This window comes from Hyperolius riggenbachi, chromosome 5 (assembly GCF_040937935.1).
Source record: "Hyperolius riggenbachi isolate aHypRig1 chromosome 5, aHypRig1.pri, whole genome shotgun sequence".
Classification (NCBI taxonomy): Eukaryota; Metazoa; Chordata; class Amphibia; order Anura; family Hyperoliidae; genus Hyperolius; species Hyperolius riggenbachi.
This window is the reverse complement of record NC_090650.1, coordinates 241,222,460-241,247,196: the sequence shown is the minus strand read 5'-3', so window position 1 is coordinate 241,247,196 and position 24,737 is coordinate 241,222,460.

The window sequence follows — 24,737 nt, the reverse complement described above, 5'->3', positions numbered from 1 at the left end:
TACCAAAAGCCGTTGTTTTGATGCATAGCATGAATTAATATTCAAAGCTGCCTGTGCGACATTGGGGACTGCGATTGAGTCCAATCCTTTAAATCTGCCAATGGCTATAGGAGCTGCATGTGACTGTGACTGCGATTGAGTCTAATTGTTTGATATTTCCGCCATTTACAAAATTACAGACACTGTATGGGTAGCCATGGATTTTATGTGAGACACGAGAAGTTGGATATATGCATTTCCTGGCTCATTAAGCACTTCAGTATCAACATCATTTATAGCCCACAGTATCATACTCAACTCCAACTGGGTTTCTTCATTTGGGATGTCCATAGAACTGAGCTTTGTATATGCATGATATTTTGGATATATCCTGGTGCACAATTTTTATAGAGGACTGCAGCCTCTATGAGACGAAGGGGGAGGTGTTAGTGAGTTTGGCCATTTTTAGGGTCTGTCCCTAATTTTAACGCAGTGTCTATGTCTTGTTAGATATATATGTTTCAATAACATGTGTATGTGTTTTTTGTATAGCATTTTTCTATATTAAATATTCTAGCATGCACCCAAGAGTCAGTTGTTCTCTATATATTTTTGCAACTCTCATTACCTATACTGACGTGGAGGCTAATTATACTGGTGGGCACCTCTCACCACTTATTCTAAAAAAGGCTACTTCCACTGGGGAGACACCTCTAACTGCATATACTGGGAGGGTTACCTACACTGGGGACTACCTATACTGGATAACTACCTCTATCTACCTGTACTACCTCTATCTGGTTACTTATACTTACCTATGAGAATTAAACATTTTTCCTTTAGTACACAATGACATGAATAAATGAAAAACTCCACTGAAACATTAATATATATATCTCTGTTCATGTGCAAAGTTTCATATTCCCAACATATAATGTGTTTGTATCCGCTACATTCTATTAAGATCTTAAGAAATACATACACATCCATGTTCATTTCACAAAGTTAACAAAAGAGCTTATTACAATTCCTGAAATTAAATGAGACAGCCTGTTAACTAGAGCACACACAACTGAAATAAAAATATAATTTCATGCACCTGAATTTCACAATGGAAGATCATTAAATTAACTTTGCAGAAGTGGACAACAATATGCTTATTACCCAAATCCCCGTGGTTTCAAGTCTTTAACGCTGAAATAAAGAGGAAACTAAAAAAAAAAAAAATTCCAATTTCATATTTCTTTGGGAGGTCGTTTCACATTTTTAGCTCTACAGTGGATGACTACTTTAGATAATCTAAGTTTGGATTAGGAACAAAAGTAGTTTGGTAGTTTTTTTGTTTTGTGTGTTTGTTTTTTTTAGTGAGGGAACATCTTCTGAAATCATAGAAAGTTTGTAGGACCTTTCTAGTTATACAAAAAAAAAAAAAAAAAAGATAAAAACAGTTAAAGCATTTTTTACAGAAGACAAAAAGAAAAAAAAATCACCTGTTTATTATGACATTTAATTGTGTAATTGTTCAAAGGAAATTAATGTTACTTTTTAATCTGTGAAGCAATTATTATTTGCATATTTAACATAATCAAAACATTCTTGTAGAATGTCTCAGAAAAATTCAACTGGGCATTACAAATGAGTGAAACTGACTTTTTTGTGAAGTAAAATTGCAGTCAAATAAATTACAGTCCATATAAAAATCTGAAATAATAAGAAACTGACATAAAACTGAGGGCTTCTCTCAAGAGGGACAGTAACAATCGTAGAAGACTGACAATCATCTGAAAAGGGACTGGAAATAGAAAGGTCAGGTCCTAAGATAGCAACATCTAACTGAATAGTTATTTTCAGAAATGATAAATTGTAGTAAAGTGTTTTTTTTTCATTTTTTTATTTTAAATACAATGTATAGTGATTTGTAATCATGTATTCTACTGTAATTAGTTAAGGAATGCTCCCTTTTATCCATTTACTTTGGAGATGGCAGTATCTGGGAGTTCCATTATTGTTAAAGAGAATTTTCTACCATAAGCAACCCAGGACCTACAGTAACATGCCTTCTGCTAGTTTCCTCTATGTTGCCTAGTGTGATTGTCTTATCCATATTATTGCACAAGGAAAATTAGCAAAGCTAGGGAAGCTCTCCCATCTCCTCAAGCAGATTATCCACTAATCTTACAGATGATGTTGTTTGGTGTAGCTAGATGGTGGATGCCACCTCCACAATACCCGAGCCCTACCAGCCTAAATGTTGAGAATGGGTTCAAAAAGTTGGGAGGTTTTAAAAAAAATATGTTTCAGTAAAATAATTTTAAAAAGTAATACTTTTGATAAAATAGGCATGGTTGTTTGTATGCGCTATGCATAGTGCTGTAGATAGTGGTGCTGCCAGACATTGCACTGCATGGCATCTGCACATTCATTGGATAAATAAGAAAATACATTGCCTTTGCAGCAATGTGATGGCTAACAACAATGTATAGGGAAATGGACATGCACATACACAATTTCCCATTCCATTTCATTGAAGCTAAGCATGATTGCAGTAGCAGCTGACCACTAGTCCAAAGGTGCTATAACCACGGCTGACACTTTGAAACCACCACATTTGAACTACCTCTCTGCTACATTTTTTTGTTTTTAAAGATCAGCTAATCTGTTGCTCACAGTGTCGATCCATGGGCTACCATCACAATCTGGCTCCTCTGTGTAAGGAAACGCGGAAAGGCCGCCGTCTCTCGAGGTGAGGCGGCTGTTTCCGCGTCCAGCATGGCGTCACAACGCGGAAAAAACACTGCATGCCGCATAGGCAGTGCAGCGGAATCCGCATTGGTAACGGCGGAATCCGCATCAGAGGCGGCCCCCACACTAGATACATTGCATGACAGTACTGGTGTGGCTGGGACTGATAGTCCACCAGGATTCAGACTTACACGCGCGCGAGCACAGAGGCAGAGTTTAAATAGCAGTTAGAAGGGTGTCGGCTGACCAGCTGAGTCAGCTGACAAATTCCACTGCTCTCATTGGACCAGCAATTAGGGAGGTCCTGGAAAGGTCCTAGAGTATATATACTGCTGGTTGTTCACTTGCTCTTTGTCTGGCGTGCGATCACATATGTGGGAGCACCCAGATCCGTAGTCAGATCCGCAAGTGTGCCGGGACCAGCTGGAGCTGTAATCCTACACTTAGCTAGATTCTGTTGATAGCTAAAGTACTAGTTTGATTGTGATTATATGTTATGACTTTTGCCTGCTTTGACTATCCTCCTGAACTCTGATCTTGTACCTCGATATTTCTGATACTCTGTTGCCGAACCCCGGCTCGTTCCTTGACTCTGTTTCTGCCTCCTGATTTTGTACCCCGATATATCTGATACCCCGTTGCTGAACCTTGCCTGTACTTTGACTCCGCCTTTGCCTCCTGATCTTGTACTTTATCTGTCCGTGTGTGTACGACCTGGCTTGTCCGACCTCGAGAACCGACCTTACTGTTAGAGGCGGTTCCTCGTTCTGTTAAGTGACCCTTCCGCTAGAGGGTTACTTTCAGTATATCCTTCCCGCTGGCAGCCTGACTCCTCCCGCCTTGGAGAGCTCAGGTTTGCGGAAGGAATCTGTACAGTACGCCTTACTGTACTGAGGCCCTGTCCTCTAAGTGTTACTGTTACACAAAAACACTACACTCTACTCAGGTGAACAGAGGTTAGCTAGTATATCGGATTATCAGTGATACTGCAGATCACGTATAATCTGGTATACATCTGTATTCCCATTGATTCTGCAGATCACTGGTAATCAGATCCTCTCTGTGCTTCACCGATCGTTACAGAACGCCAGACCAAAAATGCAAATGGACGCACACACTGACCGTCTGGGCGCACTTGCCACTTCGGTGGAAAACATCAACCAAGTGCTGGGTAGCCACAAGACTATGATTGATGTCCTATCAGGCTCTGTGCAAACCCTCCAGACGTCAGTTGATTCAGTGCGATCCTCTCCTAGTGCTGACATCCGTATGCCAGTACCTGATAAATTTTCCGGCCACAAGTCTGACTTCCGGAATTTTAGGAGTAGAGTGTTGTCATACTTCGAGCTGAGACCCCGATCCTCGGGGACTGAGACCCAACGGGTCATATTTATTAAAACTTTGTTAACCGGTGATTCCCAGACCTGGGCATACAATCTGTCTCCCACTGATACTGCTCTAACTTCGGTGGAGGAATTTTTTAAGGCCATGGCCGTAATATACGACGACCCTGACCTTGCGGCTACCTCTGAGCGCAAGCTCAAACTTTTGCGGCAAGGTAGAGGCTCAGTCGAGGATTACGCGGCAGAATTCCGCAGATGGTCGGTCACTGCCAGATTTGATAATTTTGTCCTGATGGATTACTTCTTGTCTGGGTTGTCGGAGGAGGTCTCCGATTTAATGTTAACTTTGCCCGAACCCAGGACAGTCAATGAGGCCATCACATCGACCATCCGAGTCGACCGTCGATTACGCCATCAGAGGCAAATTCGAGGCAGTCACCGTGTAAGGGCGACATCCTATGCGGCACCTTCTGCTGCACCCTTAGTAACACCGTCTCCCTCTGTCTCATCCCCTCCGGCCTTGCCTCCACCCGAACCAATGCAGATTGGTCGATCGAAATTGACCCAGGTGGAGCGAAGGCGGAGGATGACGGAACAGCTGTGCCTATATTGTGCAACAGCAGGGCATAGAGTGCGAAACTGCCCTAACAGGTCGGGAAACGAGTTTGCCTAGGAGTAGTGGGGGGTGACACCCTGGGCACACAAATTTCACCCCTTAAAGAGAAAAAAATACTTCTCCCTTGTACAGTTACATGGGAGGATAAATCTGTATCCACTGAAGCTTTTATTGACTCTGGCTCAGCGGCTAATTTTATGAATTTCGAATTTGCTCAGGAGTTGGGTCTTCCGCTCACTCCCGTGAGACCCCCCATTCAGGTCACAGCAGTGGACGATTCCCCTCTGCAACGGAATCGTGCTCTGTCGCAGACTCCGGTGGTGAAGCTCACCATAGGGGTATTGCATGGGGAACAACCTCCACTATTATCCTAGGCATGCCGTGGTTGCAGATCCATTCACCACAAATAGATTGGACCACGGGCCAGTTAACCTCCTGGTCTCCCATTGTTTTCAGCAGTGTTTGGGGAAGTTAACATTGGGGCAAACCAGAGTTCAGGTGGAAGGTGTACCAGACCAGTATGCTGAATATTCGGATGTATTCTGCCCCAAAGCAGCCGATAAATTACCTCCACATCGCCCTTTCGATTGTCCCATTGATCTCCGTTCTGGTTGTGTACCCCCCCCCCCCCCCGGGGTCATTTGTACAATTTATCGGGACCCGAAAAAGTGGCTATGCAAGAGTACATCAGGGAGAATCTGGCCAAAGGTTTCATTCGCCCGTCCCGGTCGCCTGCTGGGGCAGGCTTCTTTTTCGTAAAAAAGAAAGACGGAGGCCTGCGGCCTTGCATCGATTACCGCGGTCTCAACAAAATTACAGTAAAGAATCGCTATCCACTACCCCTGATAGACGATTTATTCACTCAGATCACGGGCGCCCAGATCTTTTCTAAGCTGGATTTACGGGGTGCGTACAACCTGGTACGCATAAGAAAGGGCGATGAGTGGAAAACGGCCTTTAATACACCGGATGGGCATTACGAGTACCTGGTGATGCCCTTCGGGTTATGTAATGCCCCGGCCGTTTTCCAAGAACTCATCAACGAGGTCTTCAGAGAGGTGTTGGGGAGATTTGTTCTAGTCTACCTAGACGATATTCTTATTTTCTCCAACAATCTCTCTGAACATAGGACCCATGTGAGGTTCGTTTTGAACAAGCTAAGGCAGAACCTATTGTACGCAAAAATAGAAAAGTGTATCTTCGAAGTAACATCTGTCGCTTTTCTGGGGTACATAATATCCACCACAGGCCTGTCTATGGATCCTGCCAAGGTCTCCGCTGTTCTGGAATGGCCTCAGCCGGTAGGCTTGAAATCTCTTCAGCGGTTTCTTGGCTTCGCCAACTATTATAGGAGGTTCATAAAGGGTTACTCTACGGTCATTTCGCCTCTTACCAGTCTCACCAAAAAAGGGGCAGATACCACTCACTGGTCTCCTGAGGCGTTACAGGCTTTTGCCACCCTGAAGGGCCTATTTTGTTCTGCACCCATCCTCAGACATGTAGATACATCTTTTCCATTTATTGTTGAGGTGGATGCCTCGGAGGTCGGGGTGGGGGCTGTGCTGTCTCAGCGATCTGGCTTGCAGGGTAGAATGCACCCCTGTGCTTACTTCTCCCGTAGGTTCTCCCCTGCGGAAAGGAACTACGATATTGGCAACAGAGAGCTTTTAGCCATTAAGTTAGCTTTCGAGGAATGGCGACATTGGTTAGAGGGAGCGGAGCATACGGTCACGGTCTACACTGACCACAAGAACCTAGAGTACATTGAGGGGGCTAAGAGGTTGAGCCCTCGTCAGGCTCGTTGGTCATTATTTTTCTCTAGGTTCTCTTTCATTATTACGTACACCCCAGGTAGCAAAAATGTCAAGGCGGATGCTTTATCCCGGTGCTTCGAGTCAGAGACAGCACAGCCCTCCATTCCAGAGACTATTATTCCCCAGAGGTTGGTACTAGCCGCAACTGAGACTTGGGAGGATTGGAAGGGGACGTTAATTCCCTTTCAACAAGACATCCCGGAAGGGAAGCCCGCAGGGGTGCTGTTCATTCCGCTACCGTTCCGTCTCCAGGTTCTAGAGATGTTCCATGCACATAAAAATGCTGGGCATCCTGGGGCATCTAGAACACAGGATCTGGTAGCCAGATGCGCCTGGTGGCCGTCCTTGGCAGCAGATTGCAAGGAATACGTGAGGGAATGTGCGATTTGTGCCAAGAGTAAACCCTCCCGGCTGGCACCTGTGGGTACCTTGCAGCCTTTACCCACCCCGAGTGAGCCATGGACTCATTTGTCCATGGATTTTGTGGGTGAACTTCCTAAATCAGAAGGTATGTCGGTCATTTGGGTGGTAGTCGACCGCTTCAGCAAAGTGGCCCATTTTGTGCCCTTGAAAGGACTCCCCTCGGCCCAGGAGTTGACTGACCTGTTTATTACACATGTGTTCCGGCTGCACAGCATTCCGGAAAACATAGTGTCGGATCGGGGAGTCCAGTTCATTTCTAGATTCTGGAGGGCATTCTGCCAACAAATGGGCATGAAGCTGTCATTCTCATCGGGCTACCACCCACAGACCAATGGGCAGACGGAGAAAATCAACCAGTCATTGGAGCAATTTTTGAGGTGCTATGTTGCGGAGACGCAGAGCGACTGGGTCAAATTTCTGCCCTTCGCGGAGTTTGCACAAAACAATTTGAAAAGCTCCTCCACCGGATTCTCTCCATTCCAGGTTGTGTCTGGTAGATTGCCCAAGTTCTCACCATTGCCAGTGGCCTCCACCCCGTTTCCAGCTCTGGAGGCCTGGCAGAGGTCTTTTAAGGACATTTGGCGTACGGTGAGAAATAGTTTACAAAAGGCGTTTCTTACTCAGAAGGGTCAAGCTGACAAGAAACGTTCAGTAGAGTGGAGCTTCCAGCCAGGAGACTTGGTTTGGGTGTCCACACGTCATTTGGCCCTGAAACAGCCCTCAGATAAATTGGGCCCCAGGTTTGTCGGTCCATTTCCGGTAGTAAAAAAGATTAATAATGTTACGTATACCGTCGACCTTCCCACCAGCATGCGGGGGGTAAGGTCCTTCCATGTGTCCCTTCTTAAACCAGCAGTCCAGGTGGGTCCCACTCCTCCTCCTCCCGTGTTGGTAGATGCCCAACCTGAGTATGAAGTGGAAAAAATATTAGATTCTCGCAAGGTACAAAACTCGGTACAGTACCTCGTACATTGGAAAGGGTATGGCATCGAGGAGAGGCGATGGGTACCTGGGAACCGTATGCATGCGGATGAGTTGGTGAGGGAGTTTCATGCCTTACACCCCGAGAAACCTGGTAGGAGTTGTCCGGAGTCCACTCCTCGGGGGGGGGGTACTGTAAGGAAACGCGGAAAGGCCGCCGTCTCTCGAGGTGAGGCGACTGTTTCCGCATCCAGCATGGCGTCACAACGCGGAAAAAACACCGCATGCCGCATAGGCAGTGCGGCGGAATCCGCATTGGTAACGGCGGAATCCGCATCAGAGGCGGCCCCCACACTAGATACATTGCATGACCATGACAGTACTGGTGTGGCTGGGACTGATAGTCCACCAGGATTCAGACTTACACGCGCGCGAGCACAGAGGCAGAGTTTAAATAGCAGTTAGAAGGGTGTCGGCTGACCAGCTGGGTCAGCTGACAAATTCCACTGCTCTCATTGGACCAGCAATTAGGGAGGTCCTGGAAAGGTCCTAGAGTATATATACTGCTGGTTGTTCACTTGCTCTTTGTCTGGCGTGCGATCACATATGCGGGAGCACCCAGATCCGTAGTCAGATCCGCAAGTGTGCCGGGACCAGCTGGAGCTGTAATCCTACACTTAGCTAGATTCTGTTGATAGCTAAAGTACTAGTTTGATTGTGATTATATGTTATGACTTTTGCCTGCTTTGACTATCCTCCTGAACTCTGATCTTGTACCTCGATATTTCTGATACTCTGTTGCCGAACCCCGGCTCGTTCCTTGACTCTGTTTCTGCCTCCTGATTTTGTACCCCGATATATCTGATACCCCGTTGCTGAACCTTGTCTGTACTTTGACTCCGCCTTTGCCTCCTGATCTTGTACTTTATCTGTCCGTGTGTGTACGACCTGGCTTGTCCGACCTCGGGAACCGACCTTACTGTTAGAGGCGGTTCCTCGTTCTGTTAAGTGACCCTTCCGCTAGAGGGTTACTTTCAGTATATCCTTCCCGCTGGCAGCCTGACTCCTCCCGCCTTGGAGAGCTCAGGTTTGCGGAAGGAATCTGTACAGTACGCCTTACTGTACTGAGGCCCTGTCCTCTAAGTGTTACTGTTACACAAAAACACTACACTCTACTCAGGTGAACAGAGGTTAGCTAGTATATCAGATTATCAGTGATACTGCAGATCACGTATAATCTGGTATACATCTGTATTCCCATTGATTCTGCAGATCACTGGTAATCAGATCCTCTCTGTGCTTCACCGATCGTTACACTCTGCTATTCTGACTGCCACTTACTTGCCTTGCTAGGTACGTAGACAGAGTTTGTTATGTGCAACACTACAAGAAAAGATGCCCAATCTAGAGACATATAGTATAATAGTAAATACTCATCACATTCCATATAGAGTGAAAATAATCAATACATTTTTATTGGGTCTTAACCAAGCACAAAAATGAGTTAAAAACAATGAATTAAAACCACCTTCTAAATCCATATGTCATTGGAAATCCACAGTAGCAGCAAATTATATGTGTCACAATGTGAATAAATATCATAAAAAACATATATAAAGTGCATAATCCATATATTGCACAGCCCGCAATATAGATATCAAAAGTGAAAAAAATTACAAAAATTTAAAAAGTACAAAATCATTTTTTGTGCAAAAATCTGCAAAGTGTCAAAGTGTGTAGTGCAAAGAAATTGCTGCATGCTACAATTACATGCAAGGAGTATGGAGTGTAAGGAGACATATGGCTGTTATATAATTCACAAAGTGCTGCTGCTTAAGTACATGTAAATACATAGAAAACACATGAAGAAAGTGTCCAGTGCTTACCCATGTAAAAATGAAGGCTGCTGCTGGGGAGAAGGAGGGGGAAGCCTTGCACGTTCGCAGTGTGCGGCTGCTTCTATGGAGGCTCATATGTTGGGCTCCAATTTATGTGGTATAGAGTTTGTTATGTGCACATAGCTTCCACTCCTATCGGTTAGGTGCAGAAGCTGGAAGTGCCTCTACATTGAGCCGACAACTGCATGTGAATGCACAGGTTGTGCCGTGTAGGATCCAGGGGGGCTGACACAATCCTGCCAGCTAGTGATGATCGTTAATCTGCTAATTACGATTACACAAAATTTCATGTACATTTTTGTAGTCCTGGGCATAAGTAACTATGTTTTCAAAATTCAATCAATTTCCTGTAATCCATTCATAATTTTGCATTATTTTCATGTAATTTTTGAGTCATTTTGTGCTGACTTTATCTGTTAATAGCAAAGCCCTCATACATGCTATCATCACCAAAATAGCTACCTATCTTTAATGGAATAGTGCAGGCATGGGCAAACTTGGCCCTCCAGCTGCTAAGGAACTACAAGTCCCACAATGCATTTGCCTTTATGAGTCATGACCGTGGCTGTCAGACTTCTGCAAAGCATTGTGGGACTTGTAGTTCCTTAACAGCTGGAGGGCCAAGTTTGCCCATGCCTAGAATAGTGGGAACAAGTAAACAACAAAAATATTTTTAATAAAACCTTGTAGTTTTTGAGAAAATCGATTTTAAGAATGCAAAGGAAAAATGATTTTTAAACTCAGAAAAGTAAATAAAAAAATCCTCTGCATTTTAAAAATCGATTTTCTCAAAATCTACAAGGACTTTTTGAATTTAACTGCCAAAGTCGGCACAAAATTATGCAAAAATTTCACAAAATTACAGTTTCTGATTACGGTTACAAATAAAAATAATTAGGAATTTTCCCAACATTTGTCATTACAATTTATCATTGCAATTGTGAATTATGATGTGAAATTACGATTATGCGGAATTTGTGCTCATTTATTTATTCATTTATTGTATTTATAAAGCGCCAACATATAATGCACTACTGCCGTCACCCATCCAAAGAAAAATATTGTGATGTCATGATTGGCTGCTCAGGTTGCTCAGGGTAAAGGCCAGCAATCCCATTTTCAGGGGTAGCAGAGGTGGAGGGGCTCTGAAGTAAGGGCAGGCACATTCAGAGAGTGCAGGGAGCAGTCTTACATCTCCAGGATCCACATGCTGCCTGTGTTCTGCCTCCTTCCATCCTTCACAATGGTAACAGCACCCCCTGTGATTACATAATGCTTACGTCATTACAAGGGGCGATGTTACCAATGTGAAGGATGGAAGGAGGAAAAAATCAGGCAGCACATGGATCCCAATGAAGTGAGTTACTTCTGCCAGGAGGGGACAGGGCCTTCTCTCCTTCTACCTATACTGTTGGAGGGGAGGGGGCTCTGTGTCTACCGTTTCCTGGGAGGGTGCTCTGTGGTTATCTATACCAGGAAGGGGGGAGATCCTTGACTAGTCAATCTATATGAGGAAGGGCCTCTATGGCTACCTATGTGAAGGGGGAGGGGGACCTCTATGGCTACCCATACTGTGAGAGAAGAGGGGCTCTGACTACCTATACTGGGGGGAACTATCAGGCTACCTATATTAGGGGAGAAATCTTGCTACCTAATACGAGGTGGACCTCTTTGGCTACCTATATATTATAAGAGGAGAGGGGGCAGTGGCTCCACAACACTGTGGCGCACTGGGGCACTGGCCACCCCTGGGAATCACTGTGCCCCCCTGAGTGCCCCGCCTTTGTAACAAACATTTAATGGTTTCCAATCTCCGGAAGTGTGCACTGAATTAAGTAGGGTCTGTATAAAACTCTCCATGTCAGCCTGAGTCTATGTAGGGGTTAACTAAACAAAAAGCCTTATCTATCGGACTACCATAAATACCTCAGAAGCCGGTTCCCTTGAAATTAATGTATCTTGATGACACTTATATTAGCAAAAAATCCCCCTGCCTCCTTCTGTGTATTCAATGTATGTAAACTGTGTGTTCTGACATTGTCAGCCTACAGTAATAGAATCTGCAGCAGCTTATTAGGCAAAAGCTTACTTATTAGGCAAAAACTTACAATAAATTGTATCATCCTGATTCAAAACTTCCTGTCTCCAAAGTCAAGCTCTCTGCCTGAATGCTCAGCTAAAACAGAGAAGGATTACAGAGTGTTTCCAAATCCTGCCTTCTCCCACTCTTCTTAGCTCAGCTTGTAGAATCTGGAGCTGTAATGATTTGTGTGTGATTGCACACAAAACTGGAGAAGTGGATGACAAGAGTTGTGCTGCAGGAAATCCTGTAAATCTACCACCAGCACAACAGTGTGGTCAGAGTTTCTTACAGTGGTCTACTTTGTAGTTAGTAAGATGAGGATGTCAGTGAGCAATGCAGACTCAGAAAACAAGGAAATTGATGCTAGTTTAGAAGCCATAAAGTCATGTCAAGTAAGAGTAAGGTTAATGCGGGGTTTCATGTTGGGTTCTGTTCATCTAAGGGCTAAGATATGGGTTAGCAACAGCTGTGACCACTGTATCCCCCCCCCCCCGCCCCGGTGTAAAAGTGTGCCCAAACGATTCCCACCGGCCAAGCATCATGCCCCTTTTGCACCCCACTAAAGATTTAAAGCTGGAGCCGCCACTGAGAGGGGGCTCTCTGGCTACCAATACAGAGGGGACGGGCCCTATGGGGCTCTATGGCTACCTATATCAGGAAGGAGGAGCTCTCTGACTACCTATATGAGGGGGCCTCCCTGGCTACTTATACAAGGTGGGAATCTCTGGCTACTGATACTGTGGGGAGGATTTCTTGATACATATACTGTGGGAGGGGAGGGGGCTCTCTGGCTACCTTTTTTGAGGGGGGCTCTGGCTACCTTTTTTGAAAGGTTGGGTCTGGCTACCTATACTGAGGAATGGGAGTTTTCAGGCTACCTGCACAGAGGGGTGGAGGCTCTCTGACTTCCTATACTGGGGGGAGTGGTGGCTACAACTGGTAACCTATACAGAGGACCTCTCTGCCTACCTATATTGGAAATTTGGGTTGAGGCAGCATCCGGCTACCTAATACTGAATGCTTCTGTGGCTACCTATACTGGGAGGGAGGGGCTTCATCTGGCTATTTAATATTGGGGATCCTCTAGTTTGCGCATCACAACAGAGTACTTGAGCCTGGGGGGATGCAATATTTACACCCCTGCCCTAGGAGCTACATAGCTTAGAAACTGCTCTGAAGGTCAGTCTTGGCTATAATAACATTTTGCCTGTTTGCTGCTTCTTGCATATTGCTTAGGGGATTGCAGCATTTCTTAAGAGGTGTATTCACAAAACTTCGGTAAAATATATTGTGCAGGCAGCATGCATACATTTTGATGGTTGACAAGTAAAAGACACTACTTTCTTTATGTGTTATACACACAATACACGTGTGCTTGTACAGCATACAATATGTTATTTGTATAATGCATGATACACACAAGCAAGACACACTTTGGGCTTGATTCACTAAAGCGTGATAACTGCTATCACAGCAGTTATCATGCGCTCTGCCGCTCGCAAAAGTTTACACGCGAACAGCATTAGTTCACATGATAACCGAAGGTTATAGCGCAATCACGTGCACTTTTCACGTGAAACACGCACGTGATCGTGCGCAAACGTTTCTTTATCGGGCTTGATCACTAAACCGTGATAAGACAAATATCACACCCTATCAAAGTTATCAAACGTTATCAAAGTTAACATGCCTTATCAGAGTAGCTTAGCGAGTGCTACGAACCTGCAGGGGCTCAGGGCAGGAGGAGTGCCATTGCCAATTAGCAGGCATAAGTTTGTAGCACTCGCTTTGGTACTCTGATAAGGCATGTAAACTGTGATAATGGCTTGATTCACTAAACCGTGATAACTCATATCACGGCCGCACTAGTGTTTTTTATGCGATCGTGAATTTTCGTACTTAATTGCAAATTTTCAAGTGCAATTGTGCGCAAAAATTTGTGATTGTTTGGGAAACCGCGAAAATGCGCATGGACGTGATATGAGTTATCATGGTTTAGTGAATCAAGTCTAACGTGTGATAACTTTGGTAACATGTGATAACTTTGATAACGTGTGATATCTTTGATAAGGGGCTTGATTCACTAAACTGTGGTAACTCATATCACGGCTGTTTTCACACGCATTTTCGCATTTGTGAGCGATCGTGACTTATCATGCGCAATAGCAAATTTTTACGCAAAAATTATATGTTTTTTGCATGAAAATTTGCGATCGCTCACAATATTTGTGCGCGAAAACAGCCATGATATGAGTTATCACGGTTTAGTGAATCAAGCCCTTTGTGTGCAGGAGGAAGTTTTTGTTTCTCCTTGTAAAATGCATTGGAATACAACCCTTAGGGCCCATTTCCACTAGCCACCGCACACGGCTGCGAGACGCGCGGTAGCACTTCCGGGTCTGTGGGTACGCAGACGAATACCAGAAGCCATGCCATGCATGGCTATGGGATTTGCTGCCTCCCACATGAAAACTGAGGGCAAGCCGGCCGAATCGCTAGGGCAAGAAATTCGGCCAGTGGCGCCATTATTTTCTATGGCAGAGTTTCCCCAAGCTATTTGCCTGCGGGGAAACTGCGGATTCGACCCGGTTTCCGTGCTAGTGGAAACAGGCCCTTAGGATTATACAAAAATGGGAAACTTAATAAGACAAGAATTTCACCATGTACTGTAGATTTACTGGAATGCATAAATGGACAAAATATGAATTACATGTGGCCCCATTGACTGAAATATTAAGCCAGAATATAGCAGGTAAAGGAACAACTAGTGAATGTGTGCAAGGTCCAAGCAACCTCTGCATCAGTTAACAAAACAGAAAAACTAGCTGGTGGATTGTGCGTTGAGGTTCCTTATGTTCATTTTGCATTGAATTGGCCATGTTCCATACAAATCCAGTTTTGTATAGACTGATCTCAGCACCACATTTCCTAAATGGGTTTGTGCAACTGCAGTCATTTGAGTTCACCCAGAATGAGATGTTTTACTTAATAAATGCTGCCCACGATGACCTGGATACATTGTTTTTTTTTCTGTTGGCGTGTGCCCTCACTGCCCTGCTAGTTTTAACAATGCTCCCTAAATTCTTCCTAAAGTTACTAACTTGTGTGAAGTAATTACGGACCATTTACACTATAAAAGATCAGCTTCTAAATGCCCGAGCCTAAAAGAATAAAACTGACGAAAATCTATTGCAATTTTCCTTTAAGCCAAAATATAAATTGACATTTAGTGCCATTTCAACTATTGCTTTCAGATCAGCAGGCTCCCTTTTTCTAACAAATCTATTTCACTTCCAATAGACATGCACAGTGTGATGAATGATTTCAATACACGACCAATAAAACCCTAGCAGTGATAACATATGTCAATGTTCCTTGGAAGTCAGTGTCATAAAAATGGCTTTAGGCAGATATCAACAACTTCTCTTAAGTTTCATAAATGCACAAGTTGCTTTGTTTGTGGATTTTATACACTAACTTCCTGGCTCTACATAATAAAAATTATTAGATTTGTGACAGCTGTGCTTTCCATGTAGCAAGATGTTCAGTAAAGAAATGAATCTTTACTTACAGAGTTCTTATTTTGGCGCTAATTGCAATGATAGTGCAATTATAACATCAGTGAAAATTATGGAGTGTTATAATAATCCCTAAATAATTTTCTAATAAGCACAGGTTAATGATTTTGGCATATGCTGTAAAATGTCCATGATATTTGGCAGCGGTTGTAGGGACCTTTCTGTGGTTATACAATAAAAAACATTGGGAAACATATTTGTATGCATATCATTCCTAAACTGTCACCAGAGATGATTATTTATGATCATTTCAGATGGCAATAATTGATGAGATAAACAATTGTATCTAAAATCAGTCCTATAATATTATTTTGTATCTAAATCTGCCTGTTCTGACAGTTTTCCTCCTGTTTCCTTGCTCAACCACAGACAAAAAGAGATGGCCCGAACTGTTCGCCGGTGGACAGTTCCTGGTGAACAACGCATGTTCATGTTCACGTCTGTTCACAAAGATCGAACATAGGGCGTATTCCACCCTCCCCCTATACATTATAATGGAGCCAGAAATTGCCCCCTCACCACAGAGTCAGCAGACACATTGCAGCCAATCAGCTATCTGTCTCACCTGGACCCCCCCCCCCCTCCCAACACACACACACCTATTATAAAGCCAACACAACAGCCATTTTAGACTCTGCCTGTAGCTGCTGTGAAGAAGACTAGGAACAGAGATGTACTGCTATTAGGAAAAGCATTAATTAGGCCTGTGTTCTGTGTCCCCAGTGTAGTTTCTTTTTGCTACAGTACCAATTCATCATCTACATAAACCCTGCACTCTCACAGATGGATGCTGTTTTATCCCTGGTCACAGTCATGGCATTCCGCCACCATTCCCCCTTTCCATTTCCTTATTTCCCCTCTTTTGACTTCCCTCTCGACCAGGCTCCCCCTTCCAGGATCTCCTTTGGCATTTCCCTATTGCTAGACCTGCCTGTCTGTCAGCCTGCTATCCTGCTATGTTTGTTACTCTCACAGATGGATGCTGTTGTATCCCTAGTCACAGCCACGGCATTCCGCCACCATTTCCCATTTTCCCTTTCCTTATTTTCCCTCTTTTGACTTCCCTCTCAACCAGGCTCCCCCTTCCAGGATCCCCTTTGTCATTTCCCTATTGCTATACCTGCCTGTCTGTCAGCCTACTATCCTGCTATGTTCGTTACTTGTATTTTGTTCAGTTAGGCCTCTCTTGGTTGTTACCGTGAGATGTCAAGTCTGAGGACACTCCGAGGATCCCTAATGGTTAGGCCTTTCTGTCCAGCTAGCCTGTCCTGGCCCGATTGCTTAATGGTCCGCATTGCTCATTTCCTGGCAAGCACCAAGCAGAAAAGTAGCCTGCCACCCACTGGGGTGATGGCCTATCATCCCTTGTGGGGTGTGCTGGTGAAGACCTGTACCTGCTTAGACCCCATGCCATGGGGCTGCTTGCCCCTTGATACCAGTGATGTAACGTTCACTACATCACTACAGGCAAACATTGACAAATCATTTTCCTTTTTTATTTGTTCCATGAATGCAGATGTGTTTTTTGAGTCACAGTGATTTTCATAACATCTGCTTAGTTATCGGTCAGAGTTACACCGTACATGAAAATGGTTTTATCAAGCCCTTAAAAACTTTTGAAGAGAGCCATTGGAATTGTTGCTATCCTAAAAAAAAATCACCCACCTGAAGAAGGAAGCTGACTATTGAAGGAGGCAGCTAAAGACACCACAGAATTAACACATGTATATTACATATATTTGCATTTATTTATTTTGCTATAAAAGTTTAGCTCTTGGGTTATAACCTCAGAATTAAAACTTACTATTGGGCTAGCAATAATTCATAGTGCCATTCTTTTACACTAAAAAAATGGGTCACAGAAACATTATAGCCAGGATTTACAATAAATTGCTGGCTTTAAGGACACACACTGGAAATTGGATTAGTGACAGGTCTGTCCTGCTGCTGCCAAAGTTGTTCCTTGCTTAAAAATGTAATTCTAGTAGACATAACTCTATAAAATCTTTATGTCAAGAGAAGCAAGTAGATTACTTGAATTCTCACACACCATTTGAGTCTTCAATATAGAAAACATTATCACCCTCATCATCAACATCATCAACAACAATATTAGGAAGGTTGCAAACACGGAAAGGTGGGTACATAGCAATGGCAACTGCTTATGTTACCTACTGAAACAAAAACTATTTTTATGGCAGTTGTGAGAACTGTTATATTTTGGGAGTGCTTTAAAGTTTGTGAAAGAAGAGAGGGATTTTTAAAACGAGATTCATTATTGAAAACATATTTTATGACTGTGTGGTGTTCAATAAGTGAAGGTAAAGTAAGAATATAAAGTGTATCAATTTTTGATTTTACAGTAATAATCTGGATGATATGCATCATACATTAATGTTTAAGAACATTCATTAAAGTTATTTGACACTATCTACTTTCAATAATTTAAAGTTTTCTTATTAAGGCAATATTAAGCGCCTAGTTTTAATTGCCAAGAAAGAATAAAGTAAAAACTAATTTAAACTTTCACGCCTCTTTTCCATTCTTTTGAACTTGTTAAAGTGGTCTTCAGGACCATAATTTGCATGGCCTGAATTTTGGGATGACAAAGCTCAGACAAACCTACTATGGACTGGCCCAGTCTTGTTCATGTCCAAAATGTAAATATCAAGTTCATGGGACTCAAAGCCAGTATCTCACTTCATTATCATTAATAAAATATAAAAAGTGTCATGCTACCACTTAATAATCAAACCACTTTTGTGTGGTAGTTTCTAATTTCTCATTGCAACAAACTGGACTGCTGAATAATGGGCGTGTATCCTTTTTCACATTACTTATATGGTAATGGGATGTTTGATTCAATAGCAAGGGTGTAGCAATAGGGATTACAGAGGTTGCAACGGCTTCAGGGTCATTGGGCCAGAGGGCCCCCAAAAGGCCCTCCCTCAACTGCAGTATTAGCTCTCTATTGGTCCTTTGCTCATAACAAATTATCACTTCTATAAATACTTTGAATAGTAGTAATCATTAACAAACTGTTCCCCATCCCCTTCTTCCACTTCTGGCACTGTAGTTGCCATTGGCAGGTTTTGGTGCACCTTATCAATTGTTATGTATAGAGTGCTTGGGGGGGCACAATGTAAAACTTGCATCGGGGCCCACAGCACCTTAGCTACACCACTGTTCAAAAGTCATGCAATTAGACTTTAAGGGTTTACTCACGAACTTTACTATGCAAAATCGACCATAAAAATAACAAGTTGATTAAAAACACAATGCATAGGATGTTGTCATGTTATGTAGAGGTTTTATTTACAAAGTAAGCAACAAGTCTTTTGGACCTGGAAGAACTTATTTTGGGTATAGAACTTAGTTTGGGTATAGAATGATTATCGAAGTAGAAAGAAAGATGGAGATCTTAAAGGGCATATGCTCAAGAAGGGTGCCATGGAAGTTGGGGTGCTGGGGGAAGCAACTAGTAGATTATAGGTAAAATGAGATATATTCTACTATTGGGCAGTGGCTAATTCCAGTAGTAGAATATCAATATATTTTACTATGACCTAACCCAATTCTCTTCTCACACCAACCCCCCCCCCCCCCCTCCTACCAGTAGTAGGTCCTAACACTAACCTACCTCCACTCCTCTGCAATGTCTTCCACTCCCTCTGCCAATCTCTGTGCCACTTATAACTGCTATTTATCAGGTGTCACCAGTGTTCAAATTACACAATAAGTGCAGCTATAGCTGCAATTAACATTACAGTCTATGCTCCGCTCATTTTACTGAATGACTGACAGTGCCCAAATTACCTGCTTTGCTTAAAGGACCTTAAAGGTAAACACTATTATGCCTTTTGAAAAAGTATTCCACAAGTTCAAATATTTATTGTTATTATTAAATTTCAGACATAATTTGCTTTGAGAAAACTTTAGATGTGTTACCTTTCTTTAATATGATTAATTTGTTTTGGGGGCGAGCGCTTGTTTATAATAAATATGAATAAATACAATTTGTATGAGTCATTTAGAAATCATTGTACCAGTGTGACAGACAGAAACACTGTCATTATGTGATTGGTCCAGGGCCGAATATACCATAAGGCACTGTAGGCACGTGCCTACAGGTGCCTGATAATGGAAAGGTGGCTCACTCCCCTCCCCAAGAGTATTTCTCCCTCCTTCTCTATGCAGAGTCCTGATGACAGTGTAAATAAGAAGTTATTCACCCTTATCTAGGCATTCCAGTGATGAGAACTCCCTTCAGCCAGGGGCACCTCTAGCTACTTATTGGTCAAAATTTAAAAATAAAGTGTCAGGCTCTGCCACAGGCCTGGATTTACCTCACAGGAGCCTATAAGCATAGATGTCCTGTGCTTATAGGCTTTGCCCACCATGAACCTACAAACCCCCACCAAACTGCACAGCAAGTGTGTTGGCTTTCCCAGCTCTGACTTCTTCTTTACTTCCCTTGCCTGCAGGTGTCCCTTCATATTAGGTAGTCATCAGTACCCTCAATATTAAGTAGAGAGAGGTGCCCCCAAGTATCAGGTAGCTAGAGGAACCTCAGTATTAAGTAGCTAGTAGTAGAGGTAGGGGAAGCACAACCCAATATGGGGGCCTCCTCTGTATACTCTCTGCACCATAAACAGAAGACGTTATGCTGCTCTTACTGGTACCTGCCACTTTCATTCTGAATTTTGGCAATTACGTAGCTAGAGGTGCCCCTGACTGAAAGGAGATCTCATCAGTGGAATGCCGAGAGCAAAGTGAATAACCCCTCATTTACGCTCTCATCAGGACTCTGCATAGGGAAGGAGGGAGAGAGGCACATCTTCTGTTTTTTTTTGTGCAGAATGTAAATGTGCAAAGTAAAATCTTATTTTCTAGGTCCAATCTAAGAGCAAACAAATGCAGCCATGAGAGTGTACAAATGTTACTTAGGGGTATTTATAGAAACTAACTGAACTTTTTTGTGCCCTTTATTAAATATGTGTTTTATTTTGTTAGGGGCTATTGAAGGGCACACACAGAGCATGCATGTATATGACAGTAGGCACTGATAGAAAGGTGGCACATACTGTATAAGCCCAAGATAAAGTAAGCTGCTATAACACATGCTGTAAAACAATGAAAATAGAACTTAATTTTACAAATCAATCCTATATTCAACTTTTACAAAAAAAAAATCCTCATAGACCCCTTTCAGTAGGGGTAGATTAATCTTTCCTTAAGCTCCTTAGCGGTATACCCGACACTGTGTCGGGTATACCGCCGGCTGTCCCCAGGAGTCCCCCATTATAATTTTAAGCAATCGGATAGCTGTAATAGCTTCAGCTAGCACTAGGCTAGCTAGTAGTGGTGGCCGGCATCCTCAGATTACTTTTTATCCCACCTGATCGCCGCTAAATACATTACCTGCCTGGATCCAGCGATCGGCACAGCCTCCCTGCACATCTCCGGTCCTCTCTATGAGGAGGATCGGGTCTGCGCATGACATCATGACGTCATGTGCGATCCTCCCCATAGAGAAGAGTGGAGCTGTCCGGGGAGGCTGAGCCAATCGCTGGATCCAGGCTTGGTAATGTATTTAGCGGCGATCGGGGGAGGGGGGGGGGGTTCAAAAGTAATCTGAGGATGCCGGCCACCACTACTAGCTAGCCTAGTGCTAGCTGAAGCTATTACAGCTATCTGATCGCTTAAAATTGCAATGGGGGACTGTCGGCTGCAAACCCTCTGGCATGCGTAACGCCCAGGAGGTTAAAAAAGGCTAGGGAAACTAACAATATATCAATAAAGTACACTCGGCTAATTAAGGCACAGTGTGAATCCGCTAGCAGAATATTGTCAATGCTGCCAATATTGTACTATTAGGAAATGGATAATTGCACTAATATAATATTGGTCATTTTACCACTATTCTAGTATTGTTTTAACTAACCTTCCTCTCACACTAACCACTATCTACTCCTACCACTTACCTACCCCTTTCTAAGCCTAAACATTAACCACCCTTACCTACTCCTAACACTAACCTGCAGCTATCTAAGCCTAACACTAACATATTTCTACCTACTTCTAACATGAACCCCCCACCTGTGGCTAACACTTTAACCTGGTAATTTATCCCTGCCACTGCTATCTAAGCTGCAGTCTCTGCCATTTTTGGTCTACTCGTCTTCCCGGTGCTTCAGCTACACCTGTTGCCTCCCATGCCCAAATTGTCCACTGAGCGCTGCTATAGCATCAGTAATTGTATTTTTTTCTCAACTCAAGAAATATTACATTCTTACAGACTTCAACACAACATTTCCAGTATCAAAATAGCATTGAACCCTCTATTTCCTCTTCTATAAAGAAGGTATGTACCATTTTGACACCAATAAAGTCTGTTACGAGTCTATAATTCATTTCCATAGAGAATGAACAGATTATACCAAAGTTGTTCAGAAATGGTGGCTATAACATATGCTGTAAAACAATGAAAATGGAACTACATTTTACAAATCAGTTCTCTACTAAACTATTGCAGCATAAAAGGAATTTCCTCACAGACCTCCTTTACATTCTCAGTAGGTTTAGATGAATCTTTCATTACAAAAGGCCAGGGAAACTAGGTGTATATCAAAAACATTTTCTGGGGTAATTTGGGTGCAGGGTGAATCTGCTAGAAAAATATTGTCAGTTCTTCCGATACGCTACTGTTTGGCATTGGATAATTGCAATAATAGAACATTGATAATTTTACGGTTATTCTATTATATTTTTACATAACATGTCTTTCACACTAACCCTCCTATTTTCTCCTAACGTTTACCTACCACTATCTAAGCCTAACACAAAACCACCCATACCTACTCCTAATGCTAACCTACTGCCACCTAAGCCTAACACAAACCTGCCCTTACTCATAGCTAACAATAACCCCCCCCACACACCTACAGATGACACTTGCACCAGGTAACTTACCCCCATCACCACTATCTATGCTGCACTCTCTGACACTTTTGACTTCTCAGTTGCACTGGTGATTTAGCTATACTCCTCCTCAGGGCCGGGACAAGGCTTCCCAGCAACAGAGGCAGACATTCCAAAGTGCACCCCCCCCCCCCTTCCCCAAAGCAGGTAATTTGGGCAACTATAGGTGCCCATGTTAAATTTTTTCTTAATTATGCTAAATTACTGGCTGTAGCCTGTAATTTGGGCCCCCGGGGACACACAATAGAGGAACTTTGTATGTCAGGGACAATAGAAAAAGGACGCATGAACACACACACACACACACACACACACACACACACACACACACACACACACACACACACACACACACACACTACATATATACATTCACACACTGTGAATTGTTTTTGGTATTATTTTTGGATGTTTGTTATATACATTCACACACTGTATACACACTGTACATACACACACTGTACATACACACACTGTACATACACACACACTGTACATACACACACTGTACATACACACACACTGTACATACACACGTTGTACACACACACGTTGTACACACAAGCATTGTACACACACACGTTGTACACACAAGCATTGTACACACACACACGTTGTACACACAAGCATTGTACACACACACGTTGTACACACAAGCATTGTACACACACACGTTGTACACACAAGCATTGTACACACGCACACTGTACACACAAGCATTGTACACACGCACACTGTACACACACACACACACACACACACACACACACACACACACACACACACACACACACACACACACACGTTGAGCACACACACTGTACATACACACATTATACACACACACACACACTGTACACACAAACATTGTACACACACACACACATTGTACACGCACACACACACACACACACACAGTACACACACACACGTTGAGCACACAGACACTGTACATACACACATTGTACACACACACACACAAACATTGTACACACACACACACACACACACACACTGTACACACACACACACACACTGTACATACACACCTTGTACACACACTGTACATACACACCTCGTACACACACACACACACACACACACACACACACACATTGTACACAAACACACACACATTGTACACAAACACACTGTACACACACACACACACACACACACACACACACACACACACACACACACACACACACACACACACACACGCACACTTCACATGAGGGCACTGCTGACTATAGTGTACTGAAAACACATCACATCTAGTTACATAGGCAACTATTTGATGTGTGTGATTCCCTTTCTGCCTCTTTGAAAGTCCCCTCCCCCCCCCCCCATACCTCTTTCTTATCAGGTCTCCACCTGATAACAGCTGGGTGGTCTGTCTGTCCCAGTCATCAATGAGCAGCTGCCCTAGATTCTAGTAGCAGGGGGTTCCTGTTCCTCCCCACAGAGTCCAGCTACATCCACGCAGCCTCACACGTGCAGTCTCCAGAGACAGGCAACTCCGCAGGAAGCCGACACCACACCAGTTCCGTTCCTGCAGAAATCGGCTTCCTGCTGTTGCCTAGCAACCGATGCACACAGCCGTGCCTGTCATCTCTTTGATGACAGCGGCTGTTATAGTTCAGAGCAGGCAGGCACGCTCTGCTGAATAGTAGGAAAACACTGAGGGGACTCCAGAAAATTAGTTTAGTGGCAGGGAATATTGCAGAGCAGGAGTGTATAGGGCAAAGTAATGGGGCGGTGGGGAGATTGTAGAGGAAGAATGCGCCCTCTAGGGGAAGCGCTCAGAGGCTGCAGCCTGTCCTGCCTCTGCCTCGTCCCGGCCCTGCTCCTCCTCCCACACCCAAATTGTCCAATGAGTACTGCTATAACTGCTATAGCTGTAATTGTGTTCTATGCAGTGCCCATGTGTTCTAGTGGCCCTGGCACCCACATTTGCCAGATCAGGAATCTAGAGACATTTTTTCCCCAACAGTAATTTTATTGTTTTCTCAACTCAAGAGACATAACATTTTGACAGATGTCCACAACATTTCCAGTATCAGAATAACATTACAACTCTCAATTTCCTCTTCATAATGAAGGTATGCTCCATTTTGACAACATCAATAAAGTCAGTTATGAGTCTATAATTCATTTCCGTAGAGAATGAACAGATTAAACAAAAGTTGTTCAGATATAACACTTGTAAATAATGAAAGCAAAGAAATATTGTTGATTGCTTTTGCAGATCTAGGTGAAATGCTATTTAGCCAGCCTGGGAGAGAGAGAGAGAGAGAGAGAGAGAGATAGACAGAGAGAGAGAGAGATAGACAGAGAGAGAGAGATAGACAGAGAG